The sequence below is a fragment of the Akebia trifoliata genome, chromosome 4 (assembly GCF_017979445.1).
Source record: "Akebia trifoliata isolate Shusen 1 chromosome 4, ASM1797944v1, whole genome shotgun sequence".
Classification (NCBI taxonomy): Eukaryota; Viridiplantae; Streptophyta; class Magnoliopsida; order Ranunculales; family Lardizabalaceae; genus Akebia; species Akebia trifoliata.
Window position 1 is genome coordinate 23,214,143 of NC_141378.1, and position 12,975 is coordinate 23,227,117.

Below are 12,975 nucleotides of genomic sequence, written 5' to 3' on the forward strand. Positions count from 1 at the left end.
ATTTAGGTTTTTTGGTATAAGTGTATGGGCAAAATTCCAATTTATAAGAGATGAGCCTTGAAATTTTAACTTGTCAAAATTAGGAGCCTGAATTTCTAAAACCCCAAAACTCAAAATCTCTACTTCATTGGGATGTCTGTCGAGTCAAGTTGACTCGAATGAGTCAAATAAAATGTCTTAAATTTATATTGTTTAAAATATAATTTTTAAATAAATAAAATATTTCTCCACAAAAACATTATATATTGCCAAATAACTCAATCCAGTTTCTAGCTAACTTAACTCAAGTTTAGTTTTTGAGTTGATTTTGCCTAGCCAGCGATTGACTCGATATATTCTAAGTTGAAGTCAATTAATTCCATGATTTCACTCAAATTTCTTATGGCTAAATCAACACAAAATCCAATCCATTCAAGTCATTTTCAAGTCGATGAGCATAAAATCTATGCAATAAAACTATGATCATTGTCATGTTATCATCATCAAAAAAGTTGAAGTGGAAGATAATTGATATTGGAAACAAAAGTCCAGGGTTGTTTTAGATCATTTTGTATTAGTCTATAAGAGAAGACCAAGGTCAAGGGGTACATCCATGTTCGAAAAAAAATAGGGGAAGAAGAAAAAAAACAAGGATTTTTATATCATTTACCATTAGCCTATAAGAGAAGACCAGGGTTTGAAAGTCATGTCACTCATTTGAAAATACAAGGAGATATCTCAAATAATTTCACAAGGCAGAGCCATTCACCTTAAATGAGGGAAGAGTTAGTGCCACACTCCTGTCAGGAATAGTGGTGCTAAGCATTTCTCTTTCAATTTTGGTAAGGCATCATTTAATGATAGATGTCCCTTTCGAAACCCTAATGAAGAATAAATCATCTTTCTTTGTAAAATCATGCAACCAACATTTTGAATTTTGGCTTCAACTTTTCGAAACATAATTTCAAATGGTTTGACATCTCGGCACATCCATGGACGGGATTGAGTTTCCTTTATTGATTCTGACGAGATTTTCAAAATATCATCCAAGTCATTCTGCTTATCTCGCAAGATTTGGCACGGATGAGATGTCGTGTCCATCCACCCCATTCATGGATGATACCGAGATGCCTATCAAGTCTAAAACTTTTCATTTTAAGTACATACACGTTAATAAATTATACAAGGGAGTACTTAGGGTGGGGAATTAATGGAACTTTTTTTCCACCATGAACCATCTGTGTCCTTCTCTCTCTCTCTCTCTTAAATAAACAACAAACTTTGGAGCGACCAGCTCAACTTTTGCCTGCGTCGGGGGACCCTCAACTATATATGGCACATAGTTCCCCACGTTATGATGAATATTTGTAATACCCTTATGGTTTTCATATTTTCTCTAGAAAATCAATTTTAGGAAATTATAAAAAGAAGAAGATGAATGTGAAATATAAAGCTCTATCATACTCACCTTTTAAATTTGATGAATGACGGATTAAATCAGTAATTATAACTCCTGCATGTAGAGAGTTTGATGTTTCTTCCTGATTAAATTTGTTTGACAAATACTTGTTAGGATTATCTTAGACTAATTAATTTTTACAATGCCCAAGGACATAAAAGTGTCCAGCAACCAATCAACTTTTCTCATGTGTAAAGAGAAAGGGATTATACTTGGGCCCATAACTCTGTGTCCATTGGGTTCTTTTATGATGCAAAGATGATGAGACTAAAGGCCTAATAGTCCGGCCTTGGACCACATTTCTTTCTATCTTTCTTTCTTTCTTTTTTAGTTCATTTATAAACTCTTACTCAAATGCTCTTTCATTAGTGATCTTTATGGGATTGGACTAAATGTGTTTGTATATGGTCTGTTGATGCTATCGATTTTAATGTGGTTTGTGCTTTCTTTAAGTGAAAGTGCTGGACCAATAGTGGGCCTAAGTCAAGGCTTAATGTCATGGCCAGTTTGATGTGTATGTATTGCATGAATAAGGCCATTAATTGCTTGGTCAATACGGGACAGGACATATATAATCTACACGCTTGGAGAGACGATACTATCAAGTGGCCATTTTAGATAGATCAACTAAAGTTGAGTTCAATGCAATATATGGTTCGTAATTAAACAAAGTTTAATTTGCTTGAAATATCATCTTAAGCTTAGTAAGTAAACAAAGTTTGATTAGGCAATTATTCAGTGGGGGTCATTTAAATGTAATCTGGATAAATCTAAGAAAGTTTCAAAAAAATACAATTGGAATTATTTCTTTGAGTTGTACAATCCTAGAGATCTCTAATAAAAATAGGAGTAGAGAACACATGTCTACCTGCCCAAAAATAGAAACCCTTAAGAAAATTTTAAATAATTGGCCAAGAGTTCCACTCTCGAGCCTCTGGACAGAAGCGTGCTTCCCCTGCACTCCCAACCACTGACAAGTCAACAAGACCCTGATAGGACCCTATCAGAATACAAGACATTTACACAATACATCTTCAATCTCCCAAAAAACTCTTAATTTATTCTTGAGATTTGAAGGTTGAACAAGATAGAATCCTATGATTGAAGGTTAAAGGTTGGCAATTTTGAGTTTTTAGAAAGTTGTTGATTAGTCTGTTGATTCTTTGATGTACTCGACTGATCCCTTATTTTATGAAATTTCCTAATTGACCAAAAAAAAATGTTAAATTTTGTGACAGTGATGTTAACTTACCTGTAAATGCCAAGACAACTCATTTGCATGTAGCACATTTGCAAGCTTAGATCGAGCATAAGCATCGTAAGCATTGCACCTATCTCAAATAAATAAAATGAGAATCAAAATGTGTCTTTGATTATAATATCTTGACATCTGATAGATTTTAAAGAGAAAAAAATGGTAGAATTTTAAATAATAAATGTGTGAAAGAGCTAGTTGGGTTGTTTATATTCTCAAGACTAATCCAAGATCTCTTAGCATATCTATGAGTAATAGAGGAGACAATAACTATTATTCCTTCTATGCCAATTTCTTTAGTTGTGGTTTTAAGCTTGTCTAATAATAAATTTGTTAGTAAGAAATACCCTGCAAAATAAGATACCAAAATAAAATTAGAGTAATTTTTTATTTTTGTTTTATATTTTTAGCTATTGAACCAATCATGTAGAGGCACATGTAGTATTTTTTTGTCTATCTTTTTAAATGCTAAATTTTTTTTATAATTGAATAAGAAAAAAATTCTATCATGTCACATGTTTCTTTATTGTTGATTTGATAGACAACTAAAAATTAGAACAAATTTGGTTTCATTAAGCCATACCTATAAACAGGCCGAAGAGCCTAATGCACATGTGATGCACTAAATATAGAAATGTAAATTAAAATACAATATACTATAAAAAAATCGATAAATCTTACAAGTTCTTATTTGTTTTAGACCCAGCATCATCAATTGATAAAAAGATTTGATTCAATGAAATTTCAATAATAATCATCAACGATGATGCCAAAGGAGAGAGTTGAAAAGGATTCAATGAAGGAAAAAGGATGGTGGAAATAGGGGATTTAACATGACTATGAGATCAAGAAAGAGGAAAATGTAGATTTTAGAAAATCTAAAATGAGAGAGAGAATGATACCAATATATAATTAAGGATATTTTTTTTATATTTAAAAGAAAATTGTTAAAGGGCCAAGATCCTATGCTTCAGGAAAAATGGTTCTTGAAAAAATATATGATCACAAAACACGAAATCCAATATTAAGGCTGTATCTTTAGGACATAAATTATCGTGATACGTGTGGAGGGTAAAAATCTACAACCCTTAAGAGGATGGCATGTGTCATGGAAGGGGAGTTCTAAAGGTAGGGCATACTAGTCTCAAGGTTCAGGGGGATTTGGGTCGGAAAATTAATGCTTAGGGTCGATCGAAAAAAGAATGGACCCAAGAGTGGAAGGTTGGGACCTACTCAAGAATCACAATAAACGGTCAAATCCCTAAGAATTAAGGATTGGCGCATGGATTTAGTAATATTCCTTATCGAAATAATCCTGGGATAAAACGGGAAGAAAAATCGAAATAGAAAAAGAAATAACCAATTAGGGATAAGGAAAAGTCCAAAAAGAGGGATTTCCCCCATCTCTATAAAAGGGGCATGCCAATGCCACTAAGGGATACACTAATTTTTTGAATACTAACTTTGGGAAGCTTTCTCTTAAAATTAACTTAGGCATTAGAGACTTTGTAGTGCATGTCCCCTTGGAGCAAAAAGAGCAAGAGAGAAGAGCTTGGCAAGAATCTTGAATCACGAGGTAAATCACAACATTTATCTCTTCAATTTTTCATCGTCTGAGGGATTTGTAGACACCCCATTTTTGCTTAGGTCGAGTCCGAGAGCACCAAAACTTTTTGAGAAAATGCTTGACAAAAGAAAATTTTCAGAGGGTTTGAAAACACAAAATTTGCAAGCAACCAAGGTCTGAAGACCATTTTCAACAAAATTTGACTTCGCCAAGGGTAACCCGCAACCAAAAGGAAAATTTGACCTGGCCAAGGGTGGCCCACAATCAAAACAAATTTTAAACCTAACGAAAGGTCACCCACGGCCAAAAGGAAATTTAGCGTAGTCCAAGGGTGACCCACAACTAGGCATAAAATTTGTTCTGGCTATGGTTCACCCAAGGCCAATTTTGTTGAGTAGTTTCTAACCCATGTGCACTCAAATTTGGTTAAAGTTAATTACTTTTAAACCCACCTCTTACTGAATTTTCTCCCAAGAAAATCCCTCCATTTCATTCTTTTGACCATCTTTTAATTCTTTAATAAACCCACCATCATGGTCTCCTTCTAATTTTTATATTATTCCAACAAAGACCCTTGGTCAAATTGGTCCTCACGTGTAATTATTATCTTAACCTCATCTTGTTAGAACTAAACCAAGGTAAATTATACTTATGACCTCCAAGTCTATCCTCAATCTAAGAAGAGTCAATGTAATTAGACCAAGTTCAATGGGTTTTGACAAGCTTACCCAACTCAAAGAATTCTTTAGAACTTGTGAACAAAGACATTCTTAATCTTAGGTTGTTAGAGGATTAGTTATGCTAAATGACTTTAATATCCAAAATCCAAGTCCATATTTACATGACAGCTAGCCTAATTATCTAGGATTTGACCCAAAATCAAAGACCTAGGACTCTTTAACTATCCTCAAAGAATTTTCTAGAAACTATTACTTTTATAATCATATTCTTTTAATCATTATGATTTGTGAGACCTATAAGTGAGTGAAAGACCATCAAATCTAAGGAGATGATAGGTAATTTGAGTTTTCTCTAGAGGTTTTATTGAAAATATTGAGAACCCTATGATTTAAGATAAGTTTGTCCCCAAGAGTCTTCCAAAATTCTATAAATAGGATCCCATCCAAGGCAAAGGGCAGAGCTTATTTTTGGTAATTTAAAATTCTGTCCAAACTTTTCAAAACCTCTATAAGCCTTCCTATTCTCTCAAAATCTCTCTAAAAATCCTTAGAAGAACAAATTAAGAAGAAGAAGAAGAATGAATGAATGAAAGAAGGGAGGAAAGAATAAAACTAAGGTGGAGTTAAACCCTCCATTCCCCTCTCTAATCTCCCCATTCTTACTAGGGGTGTACATTGGATTGGGTAAATCCGATAATCGAACCAATCCGAAGCCTTTTGGATTGGATTGGTTCGGATTGAGCATGATTTGGTTCGGGTACGGATTGTATATTAAAAAATTCGATTGATTTGGTTCGGTTCCTGATTAGGGGTATAATAGAACCGAACCAATCTGAGAACTGAACTAATTCGAAGTATCTATTAATATATATATGTTATGTAGAGGTAATTCATCAAAGTCTTCAACTTTATCTCCTCTATTTTTTTCTAACAAAAACTCATAAAAAATGTACACAAATCTCTCTCTCAACTCTCAAATGAATCAACTCATTTATGGAAAAATATTTTCAAAGAGTTTGATTCCTTGTTTTTTTATGAGAATCTTTATGTCGTATTTGTTAGATGAAATATACTATATGAACCTAGGCTTGGATACGTTAATTTACCATTTATGGATTAGTTTCCTCACTAATCCATCCAAAAAATCAATTTTAAAATTATAATGTTTTTTAGTCTCATTGAACTTCCTCTAATTTTCAATTTTTATTGATTTCAGTCAAAATTTAATCATAAAATCATTTTCATTTTAAAAATAGGCATTATTTATGATCTGATCCAAAGGGTTCCTCTTTTGAAAAAAAAATACTAGTTTTTCTATTTTGAAAGTATGAGAATCGAGAATCGATCTGAACCAATCCGAACCAAGGTTGGTTAGGATTGGTTCGGTTCCAAATTTGTAGAACCGATCATGTTTGGTTCGGTTCCAATTTTGCCAAAATCCGAATCATGTGCACCGCACCCCTATTTCTTACTACCTCTTTTTTTACATTAAGCAAACATATTTCATTCTTTTCTTTGTACCAATGTAGATCCTTATTTGCATTAGTGAGGCTAAAAGGTAGAGAGTAAAACCTCCTAGAGGTAATCTCCTCCTATAAGCCTTCAACAAGCTCTTTGAAAATATTAGATTAGGTTTTCATTTCTTTCTTTATGTTCATGCAATTTAAATTTATAGTGTAAATGCTTTACTTTATTTACTTTATTTGCATTTTAAATTTCTTAGAATAATAATCTTTTATTGTTTTACCTTCTTTAGTGGCAATAGAGTTAGAGAGTAAACCCTCATTGAAAAGTAATATTCTCTTGACAAGTCCATCACATGCATATACTTTGCATACACTCAGTTCTAAAATAGCTACAAGTAAAAGTGTAGGTCCCTATAGACCTATATTCAACCTTTAGAGCTAACAAAAACAATCTCAAAAATGGAAAAAATCTCATGCATAAGGCCCTAGTCTTTTCATGGTGGTGTCCAACTTATGGACACTTTCTAAAAGCTAAACCAACAAAAAGATGCTCCCAAGTGAGTACATAAACCTAAAAAAGAGCCTTGGGATCTAATAAGGTAAAATCCATATGGATTCTCATCAAAATCCTAGGCTCATAAAAAATTCTAGCAAGTAACATTTCTATTTTAGCTTGCTCATAAGTTTAATTTCTTAATTTTCTAAAACTAAGTTATAGTTCTTTTAACCCTTACTTTTTCTTATAATTTCTCTTACTCTCAAAATCCTTAAAAAAGGTTTCATAAGCACACCATTTGATTATTTGTTGGTAACTATCTCAGGATGAGAAAGACAAGGTGCCTACCACCTTCTTTGACCCTCAGCCGAACCTCCATACCTTAGATTTCTAGGAAAACCATTTCCCCTTATCTTTTGAAAATGAGAGTCACTACAAGCCAATAAAATACAATTAAAAAAAAAACCTTTTATAGTGTCCATTCATACTTTAATTAAATGGTGACGACACCTAAACCCATATAGATAAACTCAAACCTACCCAAAAGTTTCGAAGCCTGCGAATCTATAGCTTGGCAACTCCGCTGGGGAAACCGAGGGTTCAAACCAGAATTTTAATGACCATGGGTGTTGATTTGAAAACCTTAATTTGTTATTTTCCTTTTTTAACTAACATTCTTATTTCTTTTGTGTTCTTTCTTGTCAAGTGGTGAATGCCTGTAATAATGGGGGGTTGATTTACTTGTAAAGTTAATGCACTTGTGCACCTCTCGTCATAGCCAATGCAAAAATCACCTGTCCCATAAAAACTCTGTAGCCTTGGGTCCAAGTAATCTTACGCCTTGAGATCATTCACCTTAAGACATGAAGACCAAAATATTCAACTCAATCACCAACCTACGAAACACTTGATTCGACTTGTGTAGAGGTTTGAAGATTTGAAAAACTTCAACCTACCTATCACCAACAATGCATAGCCTTCGACTAGAGGTTTATGATACGTTTTGAATCCCAACAGATTGTGCGCTAATTCTTTAAAGCATTATAAGTCTGAGCCAATCAACGAAGGTCAAGTTGTAAGGTCGCATTTTGATGGTCCATGTAATAGAATAAGGTATCCTACTTTTGGTAAGGGAGGATTTTCTCTTTTTCTCATTTTTAACCCTTACACGACATTCCCTAATGGCTTAGACTCCCCAAAGTCAATTTCCAACTTGAAGATGGCCAAAACCTAGCAAAACTAGTTGACATTTGATGTTAAGATAAAAAAATTTGCAAAAAAATAGTTCTGGTCTATGAGTTACCCATGGCCAAGGCAAAAATTTTGCCTGGCCATACCTTACCAGCATAATTCTTTTGTATTTTCTTTTCTCCTTGACTAAAATAAAAATATCATGCTCAATTTAAAAAGATTTAATTGCTAGTATACTTTAGCTAAATAATCTTAGATCTCCTTACCTGTTTGAAACCCTCTCATCAGAATCCCAATGCTTGTACCCAGTAAACCCAAGATCCAAGAAACAATCCTGGCATTATCAATCTTCCATTGCTGAACACCCTTAGCATCGATCGATCGCGGTTGGTTCAACTTTAGATCCATCTAAATAACCCCGTAATCATTTTCTTTCAACGAAGAACTTAAAATGGAAGCACAAAACAGCCTAGTTTGAACCATCAAATTTAACCAAGATAACATCACCCTTATCAGAAGCCATTGAATCATCCAAAAGAAAACAAAATTTCAGATTTTCAATCCAAAATGTGACAAGTCCTCAAAATAAGGTCAGACTTGATATCGAAACACCTACAAATAGATGAAAAACAATACCGAATAACCCCAAAATAGTTCAGGCCCTAACCCTCCTTATATTAGACAATCCCAATTCCCCATTGATAACTTTCATAGAAAAAAGAATATTAATATTTAAAAAACAAAATGCCTTTTGTACATAGCTTTTGTAGATTGTTTTGTCTTGAATCACTATCTCTCATCATCTATTGTTTAACATATGCAACTTACCATGCAAATTTGGGAAGGAAGGATGCATATTTGGGAAGGAGGGAGGGGAGAGGGGGACCATTTTCTAGATACCATGGTTTTTCTCATCAAAATGGAAAAAAAATTGAATCAACCCACGGCTAAATGATTTTAATTTTCATCTAGACATTAAAATTCCATCCTATCTTTTACCATGATTATCCAGCTTCAAAAATAAACTATTTAGAGATACATTCTTATGGAAAGTCGATTAGTTTTAGAATCAATTTCTCAAGGAACAGATTTTATAAGCACTGTAGAGATCATTTCTGTCACGCAACACGATAATGACACATACCATAAAGAAACAAAGGGGGCCCACTAAAAGTTATTGTCACGCCCCGAAATCCCAACACAAATCCCTATGATTCATCAGTCAGAATCTCGAGGTGTGAGGTAATCAATCACACAACTTGATAGAACATTTACAAATATAATACTTATGAAAAGAAAATATACGCAGCGAAATAAATATTTGACTAACATCTATACGAGAGTCTAGAGTAAGCGAAAGAAATCGACAAATACTGATATAAGTCAAGATCCTAAATCTCATAATTCATCAGGTTACAAAAATTTTTAAACTAACATATTTCTTATCTACAAACAAAAATCACTAGGATTCCCTACTAATCCTCAAAGACACAGTGGTGGCAAGACATCAATTTGTTCTTCCTCGAGGACCTCTTCAAAAGACTCCTCAAAGAACGGCTCTTCAATAGCTGAATAATCTGAAAGGGGAAGGATAGGGTGAGTAACAGGGGAATGTAACTCAGCAGGATGAACGCTGTTCTAACAGCGAGTCATACATGCATGAGTAATCATCAGAACAATTAAATAATGCAAGTTTTCATGATGTAACATACGATAAATGTCTAAGCATACTCAGCAAACAGTTATAATAACTTTCAATCTATTATTTTCAATCATTTAAAGTAACATATGCATCTTTTAAATAAAAACATCTATCAATCATTACAAAATAAGAAAAAGATACATAATAAGAACACGGTAGTGTAATCGATAAGAGAGCAAAGGAACACGTTGATATAATCACCTCGACTATGGTAATACGATATTTCAAACTTAACCTTCGATGTGAAATCCCATCGTTATAAATCTGATTTTGTGGTCGGTCTAGCATACCACGGTTGGATGACCATTTATCCGGCTCAGACTGGCCGTTGACCAAGAACCCAATACTGAGTTCAACTAACGATGAGGTCGACCGTTTGACGACTACAGACTAAAAGTGATCACTAACTAGCCCAGGAGACCCCTCGCGTCGAAGCCTATCAAGAGGCAATAGATGTGAACCCCGCCTACCTCTACACTATACAGAAACCGCCTTTACACACAATATTTCCCAGGAAATAAGTAGGAGAAATTCCCAGATTTCATAAGTTGTAATATGCTCTAAGGTATCACATACTACCGAAGAGCATAGGACATCTAGTGTCATCCTAGATTGACTCGCCGCTTCCGGATACACAGCAACGCGTAACTCTTTATGGTTTTCTACAAATCTTTACTGGTAAATAAAATAATTTATTTTGTATATAATATATCATTTCTTTTAATTGAAAATACAAACAAAGTCTGGTAGTGCCCTCTAGTGACAGTTATCTGTCATTTTCATCCATCAACCATCTCATCCCTCTATCTATCTATCACGTTTTACGTGGCATGGCCACTACGTAGAACTGGAGGTATTGTCCCATCAATCAATCGAGAACATATGTTCTCTCAATCTATCCATCAATTAAATTGATCAATCTATCATCTAATTTCCTACATATTTATTAAAGTAATTTTACCTTTAAAGTAATTTGAAATCCATAAAGCATCAACCAATTCCATTCGATGGTTTTGGTTGAGTCGAGAGACTCGAAAACAAAGATAAAATCATAAGACATAAAAACTGAAAATCTGTGAAAATTTAACTAAGTGTTGAAAAAATGATTTTTCAAAGTCGAACTTGAAAACGAACTATTTATTTATTTATTAAAGAACTTAAAGTAATACTTAATTATTTTTAATGAAATAAAGGTAGGAAATGGGTATACATACTATATGGAAGCAACACAAAAAAATTAGAACCAAACTCAACATTCAGATACTTTTCTGAATTGTTGATTTTTCATTGAAACTCGACCAAAATCGATCCAAATATCATATTAACTATAAAATGCTTATATTACATCAAATGAATTAAAATCAATCATAAATAAGCATGCAAACATGATTCAAATCGTTCAAATATGTATAAACTTAATTAAACAATCGATTTATCAACAATCATATGGATTTTCTATGAAATTATCGCATAACTAGAAGGTAGAAGGGAAGGCAACCTATTTTCAACGGTTGAATGGACTAAAAAATCACCTCCGGCCAATCTCTAAAATTTTCTTCAGACGAAAATCAAATTTCTTTACGTCCACGCGTAACCCTCGGTAAGAGGAATAACTTTTCTTCTTGCGCCTAAGCTCGGATCGTTCTCGTTTGGTGTAGATCTGAGTTTCAAATATTGAAGGAAAATGATTGAGATTTGTTTGGAGAGGAGAATAAGAAAAATCTGATTTTTCTAATAGAATTTAGATATTTATATAACTTAAGTTGGGACGTACTTGTCATTTTGACAATTATTTTTCCCAAATATCGAATTGGACAAACTTATACTCTATTTCAGGTGATTTTTTGACACGAATCTAATGGTATGATCAGTTTCCTCAAATTACGTCTCTAAAGTGTCGTTTACCTATTGGGAAAATATTTAATGCGAAACTCGAGGATTTGATAACTTTTTCAATCGATTTCAAATTTAGGCGTGCTTATAGGCTAAAGTATGTTTCTCAATCCTTCTAAATCTATTGGTGAAGTTAATTTTTCTCAAATATTAAAAATTAAGAATCTATACTTTTAAATCAATGCACGGATCTAAAATTCTTTCCTTGAGATACATTTTAGGATTTTCAAGTCATTACAGTTATAAATCAAGATCTAAAATCAAATCAAGAAAAAGGAAATTATCGAGCTCTACGTCCCGAACAAAATTATATTATAGTAGGAAGAGAGTAGAAATTCATTTTCCTGTAGAAAGGGGTACGAGGTAAATTTTCAAACTGAACATAAGAGGTACAACCATCATTTTCTCAGGACACCATAAGGTATCAAGGGATCATCACCCATGATCGAGTTATGAGAACGATTTCATAAAAACTATTACAGATCAAGGTAAGAGATGAAGGAACGCAATCAAACGTCTTAATAGAGACAAATACGACAATGTAAGAATTGAATCTAACCCGTCAGATTCAAAGTAAGTTCAGTACAAACCGAGCTCATCTATATAGAGTATGGGTAAAATCTTGGGTTGATAAGTGTAGGACGATAAGCTTTGTTTGTTTAAAGAAAAGCAATCAGATCGGTCAAACCTCAGCTTGGACTCAAATTTTGTAACTAACAAAAACGAACTCTAATAAGATAAGAGCTCTCTCATACACCAAGCCTCATCATCCACGACAATGTATGTTGAGCTTATCAAAGATAGGTGAAAGTGACACACACTAACTCGCCACCCCCCCCCCCCCCCGGAAAAAAAAAAGAAAAGAATATATATATATATATATATATATATATATATATATATATATATATATATATAAATAAATATATACCCTCACAAGAAAAGTGGAACCTGAACTCCAGAGCTTATTAAGATCTATTCATGTCTAAGTGATATCACGTAGGAATCTAACTCCGAGTTCGTGTTTGACCCCTAGACAGGGGTGGCAATCTCAACACAACCCACAAACACAACTTAAAAACAACACGAAATTAGTGGATTTGAGTCATAATAGTGTCAACCCGTCTAACATGATTATTAAATGGGTTGGGTTTGAGTTATGTGTGTCAACCATCCTAACCCATTTAGTTATTCTCTCATTAACGTGTAATTTTAAATATATTAATAATTATTTAAGAATTTTTTAAATTACTCATTTTTTTCTAGAATTCCCTAAAACTTTTTCAT